This window comes from Eleutherodactylus coqui, chromosome 1 (genome assembly GCF_035609145.1).
Source record: "Eleutherodactylus coqui strain aEleCoq1 chromosome 1, aEleCoq1.hap1, whole genome shotgun sequence".
NCBI classification, from domain to species: Eukaryota; Metazoa; Chordata; class Amphibia; order Anura; family Eleutherodactylidae; genus Eleutherodactylus; species Eleutherodactylus coqui.
This window is the reverse complement of record NC_089837.1, coordinates 98,999,987-99,024,676: the sequence shown is the minus strand read 5'-3', so window position 1 is coordinate 99,024,676 and position 24,690 is coordinate 98,999,987. Positions and strand designations below refer to the sequence as shown.

At 42.5% G+C, this 24,690-nt stretch overlaps 1 protein-coding gene across 2 annotated transcripts in view; it reads right to left on the bottom strand.

Moving 5' to 3' along the window:
• The window catches only part of PIK3CB (phosphatidylinositol-4,5-bisphosphate 3-kinase catalytic subunit beta), a 177,393-nt gene that overhangs the window by 68,316 nt on the left and 84,387 nt on the right, over nucleotides 1-24,690 (bottom strand). The window contains exon 1 of one of the 2 annotated variants that reach the window (XM_066598197.1): nucleotides 4,370-4,499. The exons of the other annotated variant lie outside the window; for it this stretch is intronic. The gene's annotated coding sequence lies outside the window, so the exon portion shown is untranslated. Of the gene's footprint in view, nucleotides 1-4,369; nucleotides 4,500-24,690 lie in introns of those variants that run through there. 2 annotated transcript variants of the gene reach the window in all.

Here is a 24,690-nt window from a genome sequence, read left to right as displayed (position 1 = left end):
TGTATCTCTGCACATTCAGAGCTGACCAGTCCAATGTATGTATAGAGAGTCACAAATAGCTGTCAATCACTGCTAGGACCGCCCACTGGACTGGTCAGCTCAGAATGATCAAAGGTTTAAATGAATAAATGGATCTTCCCCCATAAACCTATATCAGTCTACTCAGCTCCTCCTGCTCTATTAAAATGATGCCTGCAGTTTGGACCGCATGATCAAGCTGACAAACCCCCTTTAAAGAATACTCATTACTGCCATTTGCTTTCTATTGCTTCAATGCATCCCAAACATAAAAGGAAGCAACTCTGCTAATAGTCTTGTTTAAATCTCCTACTGTTTTGCATCTGCAGCTCCCATATGGAAAAACTGTGAATACAACCTTAGGCCCTATGTACACAACCGTAATAGGGCTCAGTTTTGCAAGGAGCAGCTTATAAAGACACTCATGGATCTTTACTGTAACTCCGTATGTCTTCGATTTCACAGCGGAACATGCTTAGGCTTTTAAGACAAATATGTAAAAATATTCCAGCGACCCTAGAATCTCCTCTCATTGTAGCCTATTTTGTCCCAAACTATAATTAAACCTGGGAAATATGCAAAAGAAATGCTGTGTGTCCCAGGAGATAAGCCATTTCTCTTCTTCTCCTCTACACAATCCTGTGTCTGGCTGTAAGGTAACAGGCTGCAGAAGGAGCCTCCCCCCACCGCACCGATTGCACCGAAGTGTCCTTGTTGTGAAGGCGGCATCACAAGAGCGTATGCGCGCATGAACGAGGTTACGTTCTATTCTCTGTGCGCGCAGATGTTGCATGCGCAAACATGCTCATGTGATGCCTCTCTTTAAAACAGTCTTTCATAAAACAAATGACAACTACTACTGGCAAGTAAATCCTGTGGTTACCGACATCAGTGATATGTATTTCACAGGAGGATCTGCAACAGAAATCAAAAGCTGACAGTCTGATTTTTGCTGACGGTCTACAGTACTTTGGATCCATGGGAGGGTTTATCTGCAACTTATCCCTGCTCCTCATTCCTGCTGACAACTATTTTTCACGGTGTGAACAAAAATCTGACCGGATATTCTCCAGAGCGTGTAAATGGAGTTACAAAAACCCCATTCACCCTCACTGCATGTAGGAGGTTACAGGATTTGCTGACGATCTGAGCTTAAAATACACGCTGAAATCCTCATAGAATTCAGCACGTCCCCGTAGCCTTAGGATATTGTCACCTGCGGCAGAAATGCTGCAGAATTCTGCACCCACAGCATAGGCAAGCCCATGAAACCCAAAGACAGTATTACACATGAAGAAATGAGAGTGCCCAAACATGGCAGAAATGGAAAACCTGCAGCATTTATAGTACAAGTTATGTGGATCAGATTTTAAAAATGTATTTTACACAAGATACGGAAAAATGTTATGTGGAATCCGCAGCAGAAAGGACACGAACTGCAGAATTTAAATCCGCAGCATGTCAATCATTAGCTTCGGATCGGATTCTGTAATGCATGGCAAATCTGCACCATAGTCTGCTGCAAGTTACTTGCCCTTTTAAACGTAGTAATCCTTAAAGTAGGTGCATAAGGCGGATTTTTTAGCTGCGAATTCCACCTCAATTCAAGGCACGGATCCATGTGTATAATCTGCCCCATCTATGGGCAGAATCTGTGCGCAGAATTCTAATGCGGTAAATCACGTTTCCACATTACGTAGCAGGTCACTTCTTGATGCAGAAACGCTCGGAAAGGCGACTTTCTGCATTCAAATTCTGCACCCGGGTTCTGCCCATTGACAGGGCAAATTCTGGGGTGATCCGCATGCCAAAAATCGGGCAAAAAGCTATGGATTTTGACGTGGTTTTTAAAAAGTGGAATGTGCCATGGAAAATTCTGCTGTGTAAATATACCCTTAGGGCTCTTTCACACAAACGTAAATGTCTATTGTATGCAATTAATAAAACCCATTGATTTCAATGGCTGTATTTACACAGTGTATTTTGGTTGCGTAAAAAAACCCAAAAACTGCAGCATGTCCTATATGGGTGCATATTACACACCAAAATTGCCTATATTAAAAACATAACTGCCTACTGAAATCAATGGGAGCATGCTTTTTTTTTTTTTTTTTAACCGCGCGTAAAAAACAAATGGAATATGCAGGAAATATGTATATTTTAGTCACATAACTACTCTGCTTATTTACACAACTGAAATATGCATACGCCCATGTGAATGAGCCCTTAACATAATTGACTGCATAATCGGTGGGCTTCAACACAAGGGCATATGCGCTATTATGCTCACCGCTACAAAGTGTAGTAGACATGATAATTAGTTAGTATAAAATGTCTATTGATTTGTATAAACCAAATGTATTATGCTATTGTAATGACTTTTAGCTCTGTGGGGGGTTGATGGCTACACAATCCCATCATGGTATTTGCCGGACAATGGCATGGTGAAAGATGTGTGATGTAATGTTAGCTGAGTATATATAAGTTGCACAAGCAGCCTCTAAGAGTTAAAGGTCATAGTGTTAAATATATATCTGTATTCAATATTGAGTGTTTTTCCCAGTCCCTCCCCATCCCCCACACAGAATCTTCTTCAACAAAGAGATGTCTACTTTCAGTTTCAGATTTGGCCACATGTTATTGAGACAAAGGCTCCTACTTGAGAGAGGTGGGGAGAGGGGGAGGCAGGGAATTCTATATAACCCAGCAAATAAGAAAAAAAAAAAATAAAAAAAAAAAATATATATATATATATGTTACTGATGTGCGGATGAACCCTGATTTTTGGGGGGTTTGACTATTCAAACTACACACTATTAAGCATGAGTTTGAAAAAAAAAAAGCAGACGGATAGCTCAGGCCCTATCTTTTTGCATGCAGAAAAACTACATTCGAGTAGGATAGGTCAAGTCCTATCTTTTCTCTCTTGTTGTAGTAACATGCAAGAATACGATAGCGCTAACTAAACCCTTGAAATCAATGGTTTCGTTTCGTCCCGTTCTGTGGGCGTGATTATCACGGCTGCATAACAGGACTGAAACACTTCCATCTGTTTAAGCCCTGAAGGAGTCAACCCTTTAGATTGCCTACATCAAGGCATTACTTTCTGGTCTCTATTGCAAAATCAGCTACAAGGTCTTCTAATTATCATGGGTCAGGTTTTATTCTGGTGCATTCTAAGTTGGCAGAGGGGCCTTTGTGCCCTTCATGCCTCAGGGGCTGGATGCAACTGCTACCTCTGCACCCTGTACAGCTCCTCTACCCATGGGTATGTAGTATGGACTCATAGGACTTTATATGCCGTTGTACATGCCATGCTTTTGAAGAATGATAAATATCTCCAAACTAATAGTATGAAGAGCATTAGACATTTAATTACCACCCATTGATGGTTGTACTGTCATCCCTATATTATCAACTGGAACTACAGTAGCTCCTGCTTACATAAGGCAATCACCACAACATAGTTTATTTGATAACACAAACTTTCAAATTGCATCATTTATATGTAAACATAACTGGATACATTCACACTGCATACAAAAAGCGCATAACATTACATGAAGGGCAAATTAGTAGCGCTGAACAAGACACATGGCCAAGCTAAATGCATACAAGTTCTCAGTGCCTGGGAAAAAATACAATTACTGCACATCATAATAAAAATAAGACATCCAGGGAGTGATGACATGCTATACTGGTGTATATGGCCACTGCAGGTACTTCCTGGCATCAGCGCATAGGTGAGCGATTTAACTGGCGAGCATTCTAGGTTTATATATTTTGATACATTTGCAACTTTTTTTTAACTTATTTTACACCCTTGTACAAGTACTTTAATGAAATACAGTCCCAAATTGCACTTAACTTTCTAAAATAATTTGCAACTGAATACTCCTCCATCATGGTGCAAACCGCTGGGCGAGCTCCTGCCTAACCTGATGCGGCAAGGGTTAATGCATCACATAGTCATGAGGCAATACTAATAATATCACTTCCCTTAATTGTGTACAACAACAAACGAGATCATGTCAGCTGAACACAGCCGGCATTGTGCGAGACTACAAGACGAGGAGTGATCCTGGTCCGGGGCCAAGCTCCCACAAAGCACATCTCATACAATCAGAGGCAGAGCTTGGGAGGGAATACCGGAGACTAAAAGTATGGAGCACAGGGGGTGTATAGCAAGGAAAAGATGCAAAAATGACAGACCGCATACAATGCAGAAACCACAGCCCCCTCCACCCCCAGCCTCATCTCACAAATCCATTTAACATGAAATCCCATGGCATATATCGCATGTGTCGGTGACAGCTGGAAGGACTGCGAAGATCAGGTGTGAAGAAGTCACCTTACAATCCATCGCTCTCGTAGTAGATGATCATCATGGGAAAACGCTCCAAATGTTCTCAGCCAAGATTTGTAAGCTGCACAGTGAACAAGTGGCTGGCATCCCTATGGGGACACCATGCAAATTACTCGGAATTAATCACTGCCTCGTTTCAGCTTTGCGCAAGCACAGTGTCCTCCTGCCCACGTAACCAGTACCTGCTGCCTGTTACATAACTACCTGGGCTGAATGGAAACAGCCAAGTGTCATGATTCACAGCAGATCATAAGCATGAAGCAGCTGCAAAAACATGCAACGTTCTGCTACCAGAGCTGCTAATTAGACTGACAACAGAAAGCACAAGAGCTACTCTTTAATAGACCATGTATAGATTGCAAAGGGGCCAATTAGGAGATGTTTAGTAAAAGTGCAATCACGTCAAAGCAGGGAATACGTTTTCAAACGGGGGCTGAATGAGATTAGAAATACAGCAGATTTGTTCCAGAAACAGCGCCACTTTTGTTGATGGGTAGTATCAGGTATTGCAGCTCCGTTCCATTGCAGTGAATCTAGTACTGTATAGATTTTGACTTCTCTCACAACTGGGTTTGGCATGTTGGCTGGGAGTTGAGTTTTTTCATGTATGGAGCTATACTGTAAGTGGATTCCATTGCTCACCCCCTTCTGTTATTTTGACTAACTAGGCTCATCCATTAGAGCCAATGGTTTCCTATGGTTTCCTTCAGACGAACATTTTTTTTTCACACGCCTAAAAAAAAATAAAAAATCAGTCTATAAGAGATAGGACATAAGTGCGTTATTTCAACGCTGACATTTTTTTGTGCGCTAAAAGATAGGTCTGATTCTATCTCTGGACGGACCAACACTGGAGACATCATAGACTCCTATGGAAGTCTATGGGAGCCATCAGAAAAAGGGAGCAGGAGGGAGTTTAGCAGATGCTAGTGCTGCTAAACACTGACAGGTGCCTCTAGTTGAAGCATTTAAAATTCATGAAACTAGTTCTACTGACCGAGGGATTTCGGGGCTGTGGAGTTATTTCACTGCAGCCAGCCATGCGAATGGATGATAAAATCATGAAAAATAGCAGTGACTTGGTTGTGACCATTTTTCGCTCATCCGATTTTCAGCAGAGTTAGTCATGATTTTTTGGCATGACTCACTGTCGACAAATGACTCTCGTGTGAAAGAGGCCTTAGATGTGCGGTAGGTTAGTAAAATGTATAGTATCATATGTGGGTCAACAGCAACCTCTTGCAGTTCTTACATAGATTGTTTCATTACCTCTTTACTGCTATTTTATGCAAATGAATCCGGCTGGTTTATGGTGCTCACGCAGGGAAGGTGGAGCGGATAGTGGGTTCCAAATAAAAGGAACATGCTTACTTCTATGGAGTCAGTATGCATATTAATGGTAAGAGACAGAGCTTGTGGAAAACAAGGTACCTGTTGCCCATAGAGCCATAGCCCACCTTATTGCACAGGTGAGATGGTGCCCGAGTATCAGGAAGTACATCTGGAGAACCAAACCAAGAGGAACCGGAGTCTAGGACTTCTTTAAGTGAAACTGAAGAAACTGAACATGCGGTCTGCACTTGTCCTAGACTGACTGCCTTGTGAGCGCTTGTGATCGAGCTTCTGTTCTGATTGCTGGTTTAAAGATTACATACCTCAACCAGGGTCTATCCTGTAGAGTACAACTGCCTTATTTTCTTTTCAAAACAAGGATTTCTACTGTTTGTTGTTCAACCGTTCACATTCTAAGAAAGTTCTGAGAACGATGAATAGGACTCCTCGTGAAACGCATAAGCACTAAGTTTGATATAATGCAGCCCTGTAACAGGGCCTACTTCCAACGGCAAGAGAAAACAATCCAGAGGAAAGATCAATGCACTGCCGATCCTGGCGAGTCCTCCATCCTTCGAGAGGGGATGAACTTGGTTCCTGAGCCTTCTGTTATTCAGGTGATGGTTCCTCCAATGCCAGGTAACCAAGACCCAAGAGCCATTACAACAGTTTGGATACCACTGCTCAAAAGACAATCATGCTTTGCAGGAGAGGCTGTACAGGGGGCACATGGGGTTCCACGCGGCTCTTTTCTATAGAGTCACAGGGATTCAATGTGCCTCTGTAAAATGGTCTGTCAGATGCCGTATGCACAAAGCTACGTTAGATCAATACATAACACAGACTGCAGGCAAGATGATACAAATAAGATAAACAAAAGGGTACATTTTTCCAAGCCTAGACCCAATCACCTCCATCCAAATGAACGCTAAATTCTTATGTTGTTGGTGGCCTCAACTTTTACTATTAAAGGGGTTGCCTGAGTTGTAGATCTTGTAAAATCCATTCACCACGAAGTAACATAACAAATAGACATATCCTCACCTCTCCCGACTCCTGCTGGTTCCCATACCAGTGCTTGGTCCTCCAATCCGGTGTTTGTTTACAAGCCACAGTCCCGCCCAGTTTATAGCATGTCACAGGCACTATAGCCAATAACAGAGCTCAGTGATGGGTCGCTGAGCTCTGTTATTGGCTGCAGTGCCTGTGATGTCCTCTAAAACGGCTGGGGCAGCCTGTAAATGTGACATTGGAGGGGAGATCTGGAGCAGCACCGTGGGACACAGCAGGAGTGGAGAGAGGAGAGTATATGCTTATTTGTTATCTTACTGCTTGGTGAATTGATTTTATACAAGAGCTACAACTCGGACAACCCCTTTAACTCCTCCTTAACCAAGTATATTACGCTTTACTGCAAACATCATCGGGAAGCCCTATGCCAACCACCAGCCTCTCAGTAAGCAAATTGGCCTTCACAGAACCATTTTTTTTCTACTACTGAATTTCTGAACCCCCAGCTGTGACTTAAAATTCCTGTAGAAGAATAATGAGAACTGCAAAAGTGATACAAGTTAGCAAACAACAGAGGACGGAGGGGAAAACTCATCTCCAGGATCCGCGTGGAAGAGGGAGGCAGGTGAGACACAAGGGGAAGGGTATGGGATACAGAGAATAAAGTGCACTTATTGGCCAATGCATCCTAGGCTGAACTACACTGAACTTAATAGCGGACAACAGGGACGTAGCTAAAGGCTTATGGTTCTGGGTGCAAAACTTTATCTTCAGGCTCCCCCAACTTCTCTTAGCCCCTTAACAAGAGGTCATACATTTCTAGCCTAGTCATCACCTCATACATAAATACCCCCTCCTGCAGTCAGTTTGCATTCACCATACCACCACTGGATGTCGTTCAGGACAGGATTCTTTTTCTCAACACACAGTGATACATTATAAGTCCATGCACCTTCATGGATTCCCTATAATAGCTACATAAGACAGTAATGTTGAGTTCCCATATGTCCATTGATCCAGTGTAGTATCACTCTGAGTGGTACAGAAATGAAGGGAACCGATGCTAAACCTGATGCCATTGGGTTTTCAGCATATCATTTGTGACACTGGATGCCTCCTACATGCAACATTTTCTGTCCAGCTATTTCAGGCTGTGGAAGTCTGACCAATGCACAAATTTCATTAAAAAAGAAAATAGGCTGTGTCCGGCTCTGGCATAAAGCAACTGGCTGGACACAAGCGGTATATGTGCACCAACCTACACAGAAATACAGCAGTGTGCATAAGGAAAGGTTTTGTAATACATTTAATATCATCACTATCCTTTGACAATACACTGTGGCAAGTTATAGCCTCTGATTTCAAAGCTAATTATATAGACTTATTATAGCATCAACATAGCGTAGTATAGCGGCACCACTACCAGTTCTGGCGATGGTTGGTTTACGGATTAACTGTGAGAAGACAGATTATGCCAGTCTATAAATGCCTCGATCACAGTCAACCAACAGCAGCAAGTGCAAGGGGTCAACTAGTACTTCTAACTAGGCCAACTTTAGTCTTCAAGGCACCCCAACAGGTAATCTTAGCTGGTCTAACTCAGTATTGCACAAGTGATGTAATTATTGTCGGTGCCTCAGACATTGCCATAGGTATCCTTATTTTAGGATATCCTAAAAACAGGACCTGTTGGGACCCCGAGAACGGGAGTTGGGAAACACTGACTTGGGTAGTACTATCACCAACAACGGGGATGTACAACATGAGGTCCAAAGGCGTAACAGGAAGGCATTGGCAACTTTCCAATGTCTATGTCCTATATGCGCTACCGTCTCACTCCTATTACAAATGGATACACAACCTTTGAACACTCATGATCCCAACTGCACTATTTACATCTGAAACATGTAAAGAGACCACATGTACCATGTCACCAGATTACATTTTAAACAGCTATGTCTTTGTCTACTATGCAATGTTACTTTCCATGATTGAGTTATGAATGAAGTTTACCACCACTCTGGTACATGGCCACTCTTGAGGAATGTTCACATGGCCAAATTCACCGCAGCACAAAATCTGTGTTCTGGTGCGGTTTTTGGTGTGGATCCACATGTGGATTCAGCTCCGTCAATGGGCAAAATCCATGTGCGGAATTCCAACACAGGTAAATCGCATTTCCACTTCAAGAAGTAGCATGCCAGGTTGGAATTCTGCACATGGATTTCACTCACTGACAAGGCTGAATCTGAGCGTGGATCTGCATCGAAAGCCATGCCAGAAAAACACAGGTTGATACAGTGTTTAGAGCTGGAATTCGCATGTAAAATTTAGTGATGAATTCCACCGTGTGAACATACCCTTACTCCCGAGTCATAAAAAGGACCAAAAACCACACCAGAAAGACTTACTTTTGCTGGACACATTCTACACCTCCATGAGGCAACAATCACTATGTGATGGAATCCAAAAAATGGGAAGTGTCGGCGGGGAAGGTAAAAGATCACCTGGTAACATACATTTATTGAGGACTTGCTCACTGTTGACCTTTCATGGGATGATGTTCAAACTGCTGTCTTTGATTGGCAACGATGGCATTCCCTTATAGCCCAACGCGCCGAAAGGCATGGAAGGACCCAACACTGAGAGCACCAGATAATCAGTGTGGGCTTTACAACTGAAGTTACTATTATACAGTAATGAATACTCAGAAGATGCAGTAGAAAGTACAGCCATGTGCAACTGCAGGCTTGCACAAAAGCTTTTACATGAAACTACCAAGGATATTGAGTAAACCCGAGAAGCTCCAATATAATGACTGATACTATATAGTCACGCACAATATGTGACCCAAGTTAAATCAGATTTCAGTAAGAGTCAAGAAGTTCCATCTTTAAGACATCACAAAGTTTAGAACTAGAACCCATGAACTTAGTGACAGAATGCAAATAAATCTACTTCACCACGGTCAGGTCCTAGAAAAGTGGAAATGTTGCACATGAATGCAGAAAGCAGTGCAAATGTAAGGGAGTGGAGGAGCCTCCTACCAGTTAGTCGTATACAGTAGAACATCTTGCTATATCATTTGTGTTATTTTTGTTTTATTCCTAGGAAAGGTTTCTGCTTTTTAAACTAGTGTTTTCCTCCCTTCGTACCGGTAGTGCGGTGGGGAAAGGTTTCTCTGGCAATGTAAGTATCTCTCAGAGGACTTCACATAGCTGTGCCTTAAACAATATGACATTGGGCAGTTACACCTTGAGGCGCCATATTGGTTGGGAGCCCAGTGGTGAGGCTATGTGAGAGCTCAAGGGCATAACCATGGTGCATGCACTCAAAAACATTAGTTAATCTGTTAAGGGAGGTGGCTTCCCACCAATACTAGAGTCAGCTGACATGGCGGGTGATGTGGATTGTGAGTGCAGCAAGACATGACAGGTGATGAGTGGCACAGAGTACTGAGGAGCAATAGTGATTTCTACAGTCATTGAGGGTGTCCGCCTTTGCTGTGTGCATAAAAGGGGTTGTCCGGTTAAAAACAAACTTTAAAATTTGATCAAAATGAGCGGAAAAAAAAATAATAATGTATTTACCTGTTCTCAGGCCCGCGATTCTCCTGGTCTCTAATTGACAGGTAGCAGTCACCTAACTTCTGATGTCAACAGAGAACATGGCATGACTGCCCATTCTCCGGGCATCAGCTCTTACATCTTGGGCACTATGATGCCAGGGGTGCAGAACGGTGATGCTGGAGCCTCTGATTGGCAGGCAGTGGTCACCTGACTTGCACTGTCAACAGAAACCAGGAGAATCATGGATTGTCAGGGCTAAGAACAGGTAAGCATTGTTTGTTCTATTGTTTTCACTCATTTGGATACAATTTTAACAGTTAGTTTTTTAACCAGACAACCTCTATCTCCTGAGGAACTGTTGGTGTGGAGCAGAAGGTCGGAGTGATGCTGTGTCGGTGTACGGGTCTAAGGTAGCAGAGAGTTGGGGTTGTGACCACAGTGGGTCTCAGGCAATGGGAGCGAAGTAAGCTACTAACCAACACCAGGGCTTAGTATGAAGGGAGGAAGTTATGCTCTTATGTGACCCTTAGAATGACTGCACCATGTGCTTGTAAGAAGTAAGGTGCCTCTTCATCATCAGGCGGTAATGTTTGCAATTGAATGTTACGGACATGGTCTAGATCCCTTGTGGCCAAGAGCTCTAGAGCCTAAGAGAGACTGACTCCATGTGGGCCGAATCGGGCCAAAAGGACTGTTCCTAGGGTGGCCAAATTATATCATATTAGAGTTTGAAAGAACTATTTAAACAGGTCTGTCTCCTTTCTTACAACTATTCCTTGATGATGCTCCTCCCTCGCGGAACCTTGCTACACAACTATGAATTTAAAAGGAAACAATATCGACTGAACCGTCATGTTCATGTAAATCAAAACCGCATAAAAAAAACCTTTGCATGCTGCAGTAGTATTCCAAACCCTTGAAGAATAGAATTCTTACAGGTCCCTCACAACTATTCCTTGAAAATGCCCATTCCCTGCGGAACCTTGTTACACAACTGTGTATTTAGAAGGAAACAATGTATCAGACTGAACAACTATGTTTATGGGATCAAAACCGCATGGAAAATAACTGCAGCAGTATTCTATATCTGTGCTGAATAGAACTCTTACAGGTCCCTCACAACTATTCCTTGAGGATGCCCCTCCCCTGCGGAACCTCATTACACAACTGTGTATTTATAAGGAGACAATATATCAGACTGAACCACTGTGTTCATGTAAATCAAAACTGCGTGAAAAAAACCTTTGCATATTGCAGTGGTATTCCATATTCATGCTGAATAGAGTTCTTACAGGTCCCTTATTGACACATAATGTCTCTATTGGGCATTGTGGGTAATGGCACAAGCAGACAATCATCTGTAGGTCACTAAATGTATAATTCAGTCATCATTAGTTCTCCTTGTAATAATAGAAGACATTTCTCTCATTATAATGAAGATTCAGTGGTGCCCTTGCTGTTCTGCACGGGTCCTGAGCTCATTTTCTGCCTCTCATAAAGTACAAAGCTTTAGTTCAGCCTAGTTGAACTCCAGAGATTACTTTGTGCAGATTCGGGTCTATGACAGCACAGTTCTCCATTTCTCAACACAACCGGCAGAGAAGGAAAAACCACTCAAACCACAAGATCCAGGTCCTTTGTTGCAGCATCAAAGCACCAACATCAAACAGCACGCTGATTTCTCAATTTGGACGCAGCTTGTCAGCAGAGCTAATTGGTTGCAGGAGAATGCGGCAAATAACCCAAATGATGATTAGATGAGATATATAATATGACGCTGTGACTGCCCATTTCCTCTCCATTGTGTGGCAGATATTTTTAGTATTCCTGCAGAATGGGACTGTGACATTTCATTATCTAACTAATTACCAGTCTGATTAGAAGAAACAAAAAATGTACGTCAGGTGGGTGTCGGGGCTAAAAATAAAGGAAATGCTTCTTATTTTACTGAAGGGAAAGACTTTTTCAACTGCATCAGCTTTTGTACTTTAAAGGATGGTCATATCAGGAAAACACCCATTTATAGTGACTACGGACTTTGTGAAGAAGACGCCATCCCTCTATAAACTACCTTGATATAGTAGAGCAGAGGACTGTTAATGTAATACTACGTTTGTCCTGCAGTGGCCACTGCAGAAGAGCCATTGCTTCTTCTGGCAAAACCAGTTTTCCGGGGTACCAAGAGCGAGATTTGTGCCAATGAACTACTGATTGCCATGGTGGCTCCCATATTAAAGGAGTGGTCTGTCGCAAAAATAAGCTGCTCAAATTGAAGGAGTGATATTATACAAATTACTGGTGAATATTAATGGTGCAATCATTATTTCGAATGCATTGCATCCTAAAAGGGAATCAGTTGTCAACTATAAGCACCATAAACTCCATTATGGTGCTTATAGTTGAGGTAATGTGGAGTCAGAGGAGCCTATTTTCATACTTACCATAACAGATCGTTCAGCATTTCAAATTGGAATGTGAACAAGAATCATACAGTCTAAACAGTTCAGCCGAGCGCAAACGAGCTGGCGATGACATCAGCTCATTCTGTCGGGCCAACAAGAATTGCTAGATTCTCAGCCCATGTAAGGCCGGTTTCACATCTGCGTTGGAACCTATAGTCGGAGGTTTCATCACAGATCCGGCTCAAAATACCAGAAGAAAAACTGCTGCATGCAGCGCTTTTCCTTCCGTCCAAAAGCCGGGCAGCTGGGTGGAAAGCGAACGGACCCCATTGTAGTCAATGGGATCTGTCTGGTGCTGTTTGGTGCCATTCGGAGATGGAACCCGAATGGAGAAGGAAAACGGAATCCCACAACACCTGTGTGAAACCACCCTACAAGGGCCATTAGGGTGGCTTTACACGGAACAGCCATCATATGAATATCATCGCTCGATAGACCGAATGTAAGCAATAGATATACTGTATAAACATGATCATCAAAGCAGTGACAAGGGATAATTTGCTCACTAGTCGCTTTGTTTAAGTTCACCTAAAAGTAGTCACTGGTCGATTATCATCACTTGGTGGAAACAGGGAATCCTTTGTCTTTGAATGCCTAACCAATAAACTTTACAGGGAGGTGTGCACTCCAGGGACCGCAAACATGAATAGCAATCATTCTATGGAAAAGCAACAGACAGCCATTCATATGCTGAAAACTTGCTGTAACTACTATCTTGAGCAACTATTCGAATAGTTGTTCCGTGTATACCCACCTTAAGAAGGGGCCCAGATAACAGAGGCGTTACCCTCAAACCCTCAAATTGAGACACTGCCTCCTCTCTTATTACCCACTGTGAACTGTGACGCTTAGCTTTGGCTGGCAGCCATTCATTCACGAATGCCTATGGAATTCAGTGGGTGCTATGTGCATTCTTCCCATCCCTAGGGTGAATTTACAAGAACAATTTCCCAGCACAAGTTGTCATATGGACAGAACACACATGGGAAAATAAGCCATTGATTTCAATGGGTTAATATGCATGTGTGATTTTTCACTCACACCAATAGCACGAGATCAAAAAAAAAAAAAAAAAAAAAAAAAAAAAAAAAAAAAAAAAAATCGCAACATGTTCTATTTTTAAGCAATTCAGCTGTTAAATAACAATTTTAAAAAATGCTCATTCTTTTCTATGGGAGGATATAGAAAATTGTTTCGCACTCGCTTGTGAGTGTGATGCATTTTTTTTTTCACATTTCAGCTATTGGAACAGCATGCGTTTTTTTATTTTTTTTCATGCATGTGAAAAACACGCATGAAATCCGCATGTATACCTAAGTGTTTTTTCTAGCAAAACACATCGCAATACCAGGGGGGAAAAAAAAAATCGTAAGTTTACAAGTGCAATATTGTTCAGGTTTTCTCAGACTGACATTGCCCTCGCTCATGTGATTACAGCCATAGACACAGTAGCTGTAGGAGCGTTGCATAGAGCTGTCAGAAGAGGTGAAATTCATACCGAAAAGGTCTTCTCTTGCAGCTGACCACTCCAGCATTATCGATCTTTCTAGCGAATTAGCTCGCATTATGTGGCCAAAGTATAAGTCTTGGTTTTGTATTTTTGCCCGCCAATGAAAAACTTGGTTTCATGCGGTATAGGACTGTTTTGTTCACGATCTTAGAGGTCCAAGGAATTCATAGGAGTTTCCTCCAGCACCAAAATTCCAAAAGGCGTCAATCTTCCTCCAGTCTGTTTTCGCAGTTGTAAGTTGTGATTGGGAAGAAGATAATGATGACTAAGCATTGCAATGAAATGCCGGATAGGTCTATGTTCTTCTAGATCTTATCCATCCGTAACATTGCGTTGCGACCTAGCCCAATTCATCGTTTTATTTCGGGTCCTGATTCTACAATGCAGTCGATTTTCGATCTGAGGAAGATGGAATCTTGAGCAGCGATGAAGAATTTGAAGCAGATTTAGAGTTTTCCTGTACCGTCACCGGCTGTTGTCATGAGGATTGAACATACCCTTATAGATTCCTAAATAATGGAGGATATATAATTCCAGGAATTTGGACATTTCTTCAGGTTATTGCAAAAAAAAAAAAAAAGGACATTTCGGACACACAAAGTAAAACGAACACGTGTCCTTGGAGCGTATCATTCATAACATGATCAAGAGGCAGGATGACTAAAAATACAAACCACAAACCAAACACTTGACTTGCCTGTTACAAGTAGCGGCTGCATACATACAAGAACACGGCTCGTTTTTCCTCATATATTTCAACAATCATTGCTCCTGATGACAGCTTGTCAATGGCAGAAAGGAGAAGTGAAAAGTGTAAGCTTTCAGCACACAATGCTAAATTACTTGCATTACATTCCGAGACACCAAGCAAGAAAATGAGAATATTGTGGGCAGCTGGAGTGCTGGTACTTTTATCCAGTGCGTGCGCACATACGTGAATGTCAATACCGCATGGCAACATGAATCACATCAAGAAAAAGAAGGCTAGGATTACACAGACGCTATGTAGCGGTACTGAGTGATTTTAACTATTGAACTACAGCTGCAGTCCATAGTATATATCCAGTTGTAGTTGATCTTGCGAACTTCAAGTTACTCAGCAATACTACAATCTCCATATATATTTCTTGCATTAGAAAAGAATGTCTCAAACATACAGTATTTATTGTATCTCAATTCTAACTTTTTGGGAAAGTACCAGATAATATGGATACTATTACAGCTCACGTGGGCGATGGAACCAAGCTTTTCTGGATTCTACAACAGTAAATCTACCCAATTATGTAGCACTTGTATAGTTAAAGTAGGGCTACGACGGAATTTGAGCGTCGTCACATTTCAATTAACAATATGCTGAAACCACAACATGATAGACTTTGCAAGAACTAAATCTGCTGGATTTCTTATGGCATTAATGCCACAGCGACTTGGGAGTCGCAACGCATCCACATTCAATTACATGGCCAACGATGCAGAGCATCACTGCGATCTTTGGTGGTGTGAAGTGTCATACTCAAAGTCACAGTCTATGGTCTTTAGCCAGATTTGTCATTTAGGAGTCTGGGAAAGCTAGGTGTCAAGCCTTATGAGAGGTGGTCTGGTAGATGGGATTTGGAAAAGGAAGAGTTAATGCAAGTAATGGTGGGTTTTGTAAAAAGGAGGGCGGAAGTATGCCTATTTTAGGGAAAGAGATGAAACATCAAATGGAAGTGTTAAAGAGTTACTGTGCTTGTTGTATAAGACTGTAGTGAAATGTAACCAGTTTGCTTTTACATGAGGAAGGAAGGTCTGCGTAGACTGTATAAAGGTATGTATGCATCTTCTTGTCTGGGGTTCAGTCTAGGGAAACTATTCCATTTAACACGCATGTATCGATATGATAAAGTGCCTATGCTTTCTGAAGAAAGAGCTGGGGTATCATTGAACACTACAACAGGGTTACCTGGTTTTCACTGGGAGGTAAACTCTAAACGTTTTTGCAGGCAACTGCAACAGGTGTCACAGTCATGCCCATCAGGTTAGATTTGAACCCAACAAATGTGTTTGTTTTTTTTACCCCAATGTTGTCGGGAGCCTTTTAACCTCAATTTTTAAAAAAAATAAAGTAACTTTGTTCCCATCTCTCCATTTCAGCTACCTGAAGGGTGTTCTGTGTCTGACATTTAATTGCCCTTAGGGCCCTTTTACATGGGAGGACCTGATGCCCAACATGAGAAGGGATGCAGATGCCCAACATATCTTACCAGTGATGATTGTTGCTGTGCTTTTACACAGGAGCGATGATTGTTCCATGAATGGATGTGGAGTGGGCCGGGATCATTCCAGCCAGTCAGCCTTCATTCACAGTAAACAGGCAGTCATTCATAGATGACTGGCTGCCTGTTTACACGGCCGATGCGTCATTCAGTTTTCTGCATGCAAAAAATGAACGAGGAACAAGAAGCGAATGAATTCTCATTTGTTGTTCAGTCGGGGCGTGCATTTACAGAATCCTGTGTAAAAGGGCCCTAAATGAGGGCACATTGAGAAAGCTCATCTCTAATGAGAACTCCTTTAAAAGTGAAGGGGGTGATGGTTGCCAGCAATGATCATATAGCAAAAAAACAGCTAATATCTTTGGCTGACTTAAAGGGAATGTGTTGCCAAAAAATGACACTTTCTATAAAGTTTAACTTTTTTTTTTTTAAGAATGTTTCTTAATTTTCTTCTATTGTCAATGTCATGTTCTATACATTTTTTTAAAAACCGGAAAATGGTCGTTGTTACACTGACCACTAATGATAACAAGTGTCTGACATTTCCTATTTTTTTTAGAGAAAAAGTTTCAGCAGTCATCTCACTATCATCACATGCAGAATTACAATGAATGGTAACACACATCACATATCTATCTTATATACCTGGCATTGCCTGCATATACATTTATCTATAGAAATATTTTTTAAATGCCATTTCTTAGCCACCAAATCATCATTCCTATAGCTGCTCTAATAAAATGTAAGCTGTATGTTAAAGGGGTTGTCCCGCGAAAGCAAGTGGGGGTATACACTTCTGTATGGCCATATTAATGCACTTTGTAATGTACATTGTGCATTAATTATGAGCCATACAGAAGTTATTCACTTACCTGTTCCGTTGCTAGCGTCCCCGTCTCCATGGTGCCGTCTAATTTTCAGCGTCTAATCGCCGGATTAGACGCGCTTGCGCAGTCCAGTCTTCTTCTTTTCTGAATGGGGCCGCTCGTGCCAGAGAGCGGCTCCTTGTAGCTCCGCCCCGTCACGTGCCGATTCCAGCCAATCAGGAGGCTGGAATCGGCAATGGACCGCACAGAAGCCCTGCGGTCCACCGAGGGTGAAGATCCCAGTGGCCATCTTCACCAGGTAAGTAAGAAGTCACCGGAGCGCGGGGATTCAGGTAAGCACTATCCGGTTTTCTTTTTTAACCCCTGCATCGGGTTTGTCTCGCGTCGAACGGGGGGGCTATTGAAAAAAAAAAACCCGTTTCGGCGCGGGACAACCCCTTTAAGTCGGATCATGAAGACTATGTGTACCAAGCTTGGTTGGTATCCATCATGGTTTGCAGGAGCCTATGAAGAACAGACAAACAAATTTTATGCATCCCCGTCCACCGACGGCCGAGTCATCCTGCACTGCCGGCGAGTCACGCGCTGTACTGCGCATGCGTGCGGGCTTGCCAGGCGGGACACGCACAGCGGATCTGGAGAGGCGAGTATGCGGTCTTTGGGAGGTGCCTTGATGGACTCTGCTGCGATATTCCGCTGGCAGAATTAGTCACAGCCGTGGGCATGAGGCCTTAGTCTTGTAATATAGCTTTTATGCAGATATTTTTCATAGTGTGTATCCATTTTCTTGGGCCACCTTGTATATAAAAATCATAGGATTCAATATTCACATGATGATCTCACAGCTCACCTCCTCTCCCTCCCTGCACAATGACCTCTATACAGGTCACAGAGCATGCTTAGAACACTCTCCCATAGAAGACAATGGATCTGCCCATGCATTGCATCTACAGTCCATGGGGGTGCAGAAAAGAATATCTATAAGAGCTTATTCCCATGACCGTATTTACACAGGTATGTAAAAAAAAAAAAGAAAAATGTATTTAATGTATCTAATGTATTCATGCAGATTAACGATTTTTGGCAATATGCCAAAATCGCGCCAAGAAAAATAGCACATACACGACCGTTTTTGGTCGTCGATTTTATACGCTGTGTTGAGATAGGTCTTGCCCTATTTTTTGCCAAAATACGCAGGAAGTTCCCATAGACTTCAATGGAAACTGGAAAAAAGGGATGGGCAGGGAGTTACCCTGCGTACAGTGCTGGGAAAAGAAGACAGCTGGCCCCAATTAACCATTAGTGTTCATTCCAAGCATTTTACAGCGAGCAATGGTTTTAATCGCTTCTGCGTATTTTTTGCAGATACACAGCAACAGCCCATGTGAATGGCTAAAAATGCGCGAATAAAGATTGGAACCTGATCGCGGCAAATCTTCATTCATGTGAATATATGGTGCGTACGGATGAACATAAAAATGCATACAGTCTTGTGAAGGAGATCTAAGGGTGCTTTCACATGTGCAGAATTATTTCACATGAGGCACCTAAAAACACAAAATAATGTGCCAAAATATGTGCTTATGGAGCGGAAATCCGCAGCAGCAGACCGAGCAGCAGCAGCATTAAGTACGCTTTTAAAATATTCCACACCCTACATGCTGCAGCTGAAGCATGACGGCCGCCCCCATAGTCACGGACAACAGAATAAAAAACTGATTAGATATATAAAAATGTTTCACTGTCTGGTTTTAATTAGTAAAAACATAGATAAATCATTGCTTTTTGGGAAAGAGCTGAGAAAAAAGGACAATGCAAGGATTTACAATAACGTTTAGAGGGACGTACTATAAGTCTTCCCAATCATAGGGGCTCCGCAGTATGCCAACACAAAAGCAAATATGCCAAATATACTGGGCAACATCAAGCAGGTACGGACTTTGATGTACTATCCAATTGTGCTCTATTAAAAGCCTATAAAGGAGCTGGTCATAAAAGCCGCTAGTGATTAGTTGTGTACTCCGAGCCGGGAGGAAAGACACAATGATGAGCAGACGGGATAAACACACAGACGCCCACAAAGTCCCCATTCACCGAGTAGCTGCAGCCCATCAAGAGTTGGCATTTCCTCAAAAGTCTTCTCTTTAGCGGGATTACTGTGATCAATACTAAATAAACAGACAAATGAAGCGCTGATGATTCCCACTGAAGTGATGGAGGGTTTAGTAACTATATCTATATGTACAAAGAGCTGGGGAACTGATGGCCTGTTCTACAAAGAACCAATAGGATTATACTGGCATAATAGCAGAAATCCTTAGAAAGAAAATATGCAAAAAGTGTGACTGTTTTCTGTACATTTCCACAAATGTATTCAGTGGATAAAAAAAAGTCTACACACCCTTATTAAAGTGCCAGGATTTGGTTATGTTAAAAAAAAAAAAAAAACACAACACACACAACGATGATGAATCATTTCATATTTATTTCCACCTTCAATGTGACCCGATATTCATTGAAAAATAAACTGAAATATTTTAACCCCTTCCCATTCCATGACGTATAGGTACGTCATGGAGCGGTGGGGTATGTATGCAGAGAGATCACGGGACGACCTCTGCATACAGTGCGGGCGTCAGCTGTTTAATACAGCTGACACCCGCGGGCAATAGCCGCTATCGGCCGTTCGCGGCCATTAACCATTTAAGTGCCGCTGTTAATTCGCGGTGAGATCGGGGGAGCCGTGCAGGTGTTATGGCAGCCAGGGGCCTTTAGAAAGGCCCCAGGGCTGCCTTAGCAGACTGCCTATCAAGCCATCCCCGTGGGGTGGCTTGATAGACTGCCTGTCAGAATGCAGTATGACGTAATGCTATGGCATTACGTCATACTGCAGGAGCGATCAAAGCATCGCTGCTTGTAGTCCCCCGGGGGACTTTAAAGTAAAGTAGAAAAAAAAAAAAGCAATAAAGTTTTTTTAAATTACAAAAAAAAAAAAAAAAAAAAGTTATAAAACTTAAATCACCCCCCTTTTGCCATATCTATTATTAAAAAAAAATTAAATAAAAAAAATATGTATTTGGTATCACTGCATCCGTAAAAATCTGATATATCAAAGTAGTGCATTATTTTTCCCGCACGGTGAACGTCGTCCAAAACAAAAAATAAAGAACGCCAGTTACCCTGTCTCCCAGAAAAAACACAATAAAAAGCGATCAAAAAGTCATATGTATTCCAAATTGGTACTATCAGAAACTACACGACACCACACAAAAAATGAGCCCTTGCTCAACTACGTCGATGGAAAATTTAAAAAGTTATTGCGCGCACAAAATGACCGCAGAAAATAATTGAAAAAAATTAAATGTCTTGGAAAAAAAAAAATAGAACAGTAAAAAAAAAAAAAAAAAAAATCTATACAAGCTTGGTATTGTAGTAATCGTACTGACTAGAGATGAGCGAATATACTCGTTTCGAGTAATTACTCGATCGAGCACCCCGATTTTCGAGTACTTCCGTACTCGGGTGAAAAGATTTGGGGGGGCGGGGGGAGGCGTAGCGGAGCGGGGGGTAGCAGCGGGGAACAGGGGGGAGCCCTCTCTCTCTCCCACTCCCCATTGCATACCCCCAACTCACCCCCGAAAAAGGGGCGTGGCCGAGTAGGCTCGCTCATCTCTAGTACTGGCCCATAGAATAAAGTTATCATGTCGCTTTTGTTGCCGTTTGTGCGCCGTAGAAACAAGACGCACTGAAAGATGGTGGAATGTCGTTTTTTCATTTTACTCCACTTAGCATTTTTTTCAGTACATTAAATAGCACCATTGAAAAATACAACTCGTCCTGCAAAAAAAAAAAAGCCCTGATACTGCGACGTAGATGGATAAATAAAGGAGTTACGATTATTTTGAAGGGGGGAGGAAAAAACGAAAATGGAAAAAGAAAAAGGTGCCGCGTCATTAAGGGGTTAAAGGTGAAAAAATAAAAGTAACAAAGCTAAAATGATGCGGTTGCATAGGTGTGAACACACTCTTATATTTGGGATGGGGTTGTGTTCAGAATTAGCCAATCACAGTTAACCTGATATTACATAGTAGTCAGCACTCCGCAGCCATTATTTACAGGGATTCTGGTTTACCCCATAGAAAGTTCAGCTCTTCTAGGAGGATTTCCCTGACATTTTCTTAGTTGGTCTGTAAAGATCTTACATCAAAGGGCTCTGATTGTTGGAAGATATCAAAGACCAAAAACTTCTAAGACGTTATATATACCGTGGGACACAGTAAAGACGGCCATCAAGAAGTGGATTAAATTTGGCACAACAGTGACATTACCAAGAACTGGACGTCCCTCTAAAATTGATGAAAAGACCAGAAGATGATTGGTTCGGGAGGCGGCCAAGAGGCCTACAGCAATATTAAAGGAGCTACAGGAATTTCTGTCAAATACCATCTCCAGTATGTCTGGGTTGTGGGGTAGGGTGGCAAGACTGATGTCTTTTCCAATGAAGAAAAACATCCAAGCCCGGCAAGGTTTTGCCAAAACCTACATCAAGTCTGACAGAAGTATGCAGAATAATGTGTTCTGGTCTGATGAGACCAGGGGGAAACTTTTCATCCATAATTCCAAAAGGTATGTTTGGGACAAAGCAAACACTGTGCATCACAGAAGACCGCCATACCCGCAGTGAAAGTGGTAGAGGCAGCATTATGCTTTGGGGTGTTTTTCTGCAGTTGAAACTGGGGCTTTAGTCAAGGTGGGGGGGGGGGGGGGGATTACGAACAGTTCCACATATCAGTCCATTTTGGACAAAACTTTCAGGTCTCTGCTACAAAGCTGAAGATGGAAAGCATACCTCCAAATCAACAAAAAGAATGGCTTTGCCAGAAGAAGATCAAAGTTTTGGAATGGCCCAGCCAGAGCCCAGACCAGAATCCCATTGAAGACTTGTTGGTTGACCTGAAGAGGGTGCTACACACGAGATATGCCCTCGCAATCTGACAGATTGGGAACACTTTTACAAGATTGCCATGTCAAGATGTACCATGATGATAGACACCAACCCAAAAACACTGAATGTTTTCATATAAAGTTAAAGGGTACATCAACATCGTATTCGTTTAAGAGTGTGCATATTTATACAACCACATTATTTTAGGGTTTTTTATGTTGTCGCTTTGTTTTTTTTCCCACCCTACAAGATTTTAGTGCATTTTTCAGTGGAATTGCACAGCTAACGGGTCACATTGAAGGCGGGAATTAATCTGTAATGATTCATCTTTGTCAGAACTTAAAGGGGTTGTCCCGCGGCAGCAAGTGGGTCTATACACTTCTGTATGGCCATAATAATGCACTTTGTAATGTACATTGTGCATTAATTATGAGCCATACAGAAGTTATAAAAAGTTTTATACTTACCTGCTCCGTTGCTAGCGTCCTCGTTCCCATGGAGCCGACTAATTTTCGCCCTCCGATGGCCAAATTAGCCGCGCTTGCGCAGTCCAGGTCTTCTCCTGTTCTCTATGGGGCTCCGTGTAGCTCCGCCCCGTCACGTGCCGATTCCAGCCAATCAGGAGGCTGGAATCGGCAATGGACCGCACAGAAGAGCTGCGGTCCACGGAGGAAGAGGATCCCGGCGGCCATCTTCACCGGTAAGTATAGAAGTCACCGGAGCGCGGGGATTAAGGTAAGCGCTCCGGTAAGCTTTCTTTAGGTCCCTGCATCGGGTTTGTCTTGCGCCGAACGGGGGGGGGGGTTTGAAAAAAAAAAAACCCCGTTTCGGCGCGGGACAACCCCTTTAACATGACAACATACAACGTCCCCTTGTAGACGTTCTATATCCGCTGTACGGTGCTATATGCACCTGTCAGCCTGATAAACCTGCTTATTTTTAGGTGTTCTTTATGAAAGACTATTATGTTGTCCACGCCGTCACCAAGTATCTACTACCTGTGCAGGAGACCAAGATAAGAGCTCGTTCACATCAGTATTTTTGTTTTTTGTTCTCCTGTTTTGTCAGAGCAGCAAAACAAGAAACAAACAAAAGAAAAACAAACAGTTCAGTTTTACCTCTCATCGACGTCGGTGGGATTCTCTGAGCTACAGTTTTGCGCAGTTCAGTTCCCTTCCATCTGCAATTTTTTAAATGGAAGAAAACAGTGTAGACTGTCGCTGATTGTTCACTCACAAAGAACGGAAGGGCCCTTTCATGTTTTTGTCTTTTTTTTTTTTTTTTTTTACATTGCAGTCAACGGGTGATAGAACTGACCAGCGGTGCCACGTTCACCAAAGGCATTGGGTGCCCAGTAAAGGAAGTGCGGAGAGCCTGAGGTGAGGGGGGAGCGTGGTATCTGCAGAAGAACAGCGGATTTTGAATCAAAGTCCGCACGATAGCAAAATTTACAGCATTTTCGCAATAGATGCAGAGTCAAAATTGCAACATTGGTGAGAATTTTGACTATCTATTGCAAAAAAGCTGTGGATTTTGCCGCAGCATTTCTGCTACATATAAACATACTCTTAGAGTAGTCAACTATATGGTTTGGTATAGTGCCAGAATAAAATGAAGTTAGTGTAATATCTTTGTATTTCTCATAGGTCAGCAGTCGAGATGAGCGAGCATACTCATCTGAGCTTGATGCTCGTTCGAGTATTAGGGTGCTCGAGATGCTCGTTACTCGAGACGAGCACCACGCGGTACTCGTCTCGATTAAACGAGCACTGACCATTGAATTCAATGGAGCCGGCAATACAGCCGGCTCCATTGAAAGCAATGGGCTGCCGGCGAGCGCGGGATGAATTTTCGGGAAGGGCTTAAAAATATAAGCCCTTACCTGAAAATCAACCTAAAACGTGTAAAAAAAAAAAAAATTATACTCACCTTTCCGCTGCAGCCAGAGTTCAGCCGCATCTGGCCGGCAGTTCTCCTGAACTGCTGTGAGTAAGTAGTATTCAGCAGCCGGGGATTTAAAATCCCCGCCTGCTGAATGAGCTGCCTCTGATTGGTCACAGCCTCACCAATCAGAGGCAGCTCTCACTCACACCCATTCATGAATTCTGCTGAATACTACTCACAGCAGTTCAGGAGAACTGCTGGCCAGACGCGGCTGAACTCCGGCTGCAGCGGAAAGGGGAGTATAAATGTTTTTTTTTTTTTTTTTTTTTTTTTTACACATTTTAGGATGATTTTCAGGTAAGGGCTTATATTTTTAAGCCCTTCCTGAAAATTCATCCCGCGCTCGCCAGCAGCCCATTGCTTTCAATGGAGCCGGCTGTATTGCCAGTTCCATTGAATTCAATGGGCTAACATCATTCTTCTCTGCCACAGCTGTTCCAGCTGTGGAAGA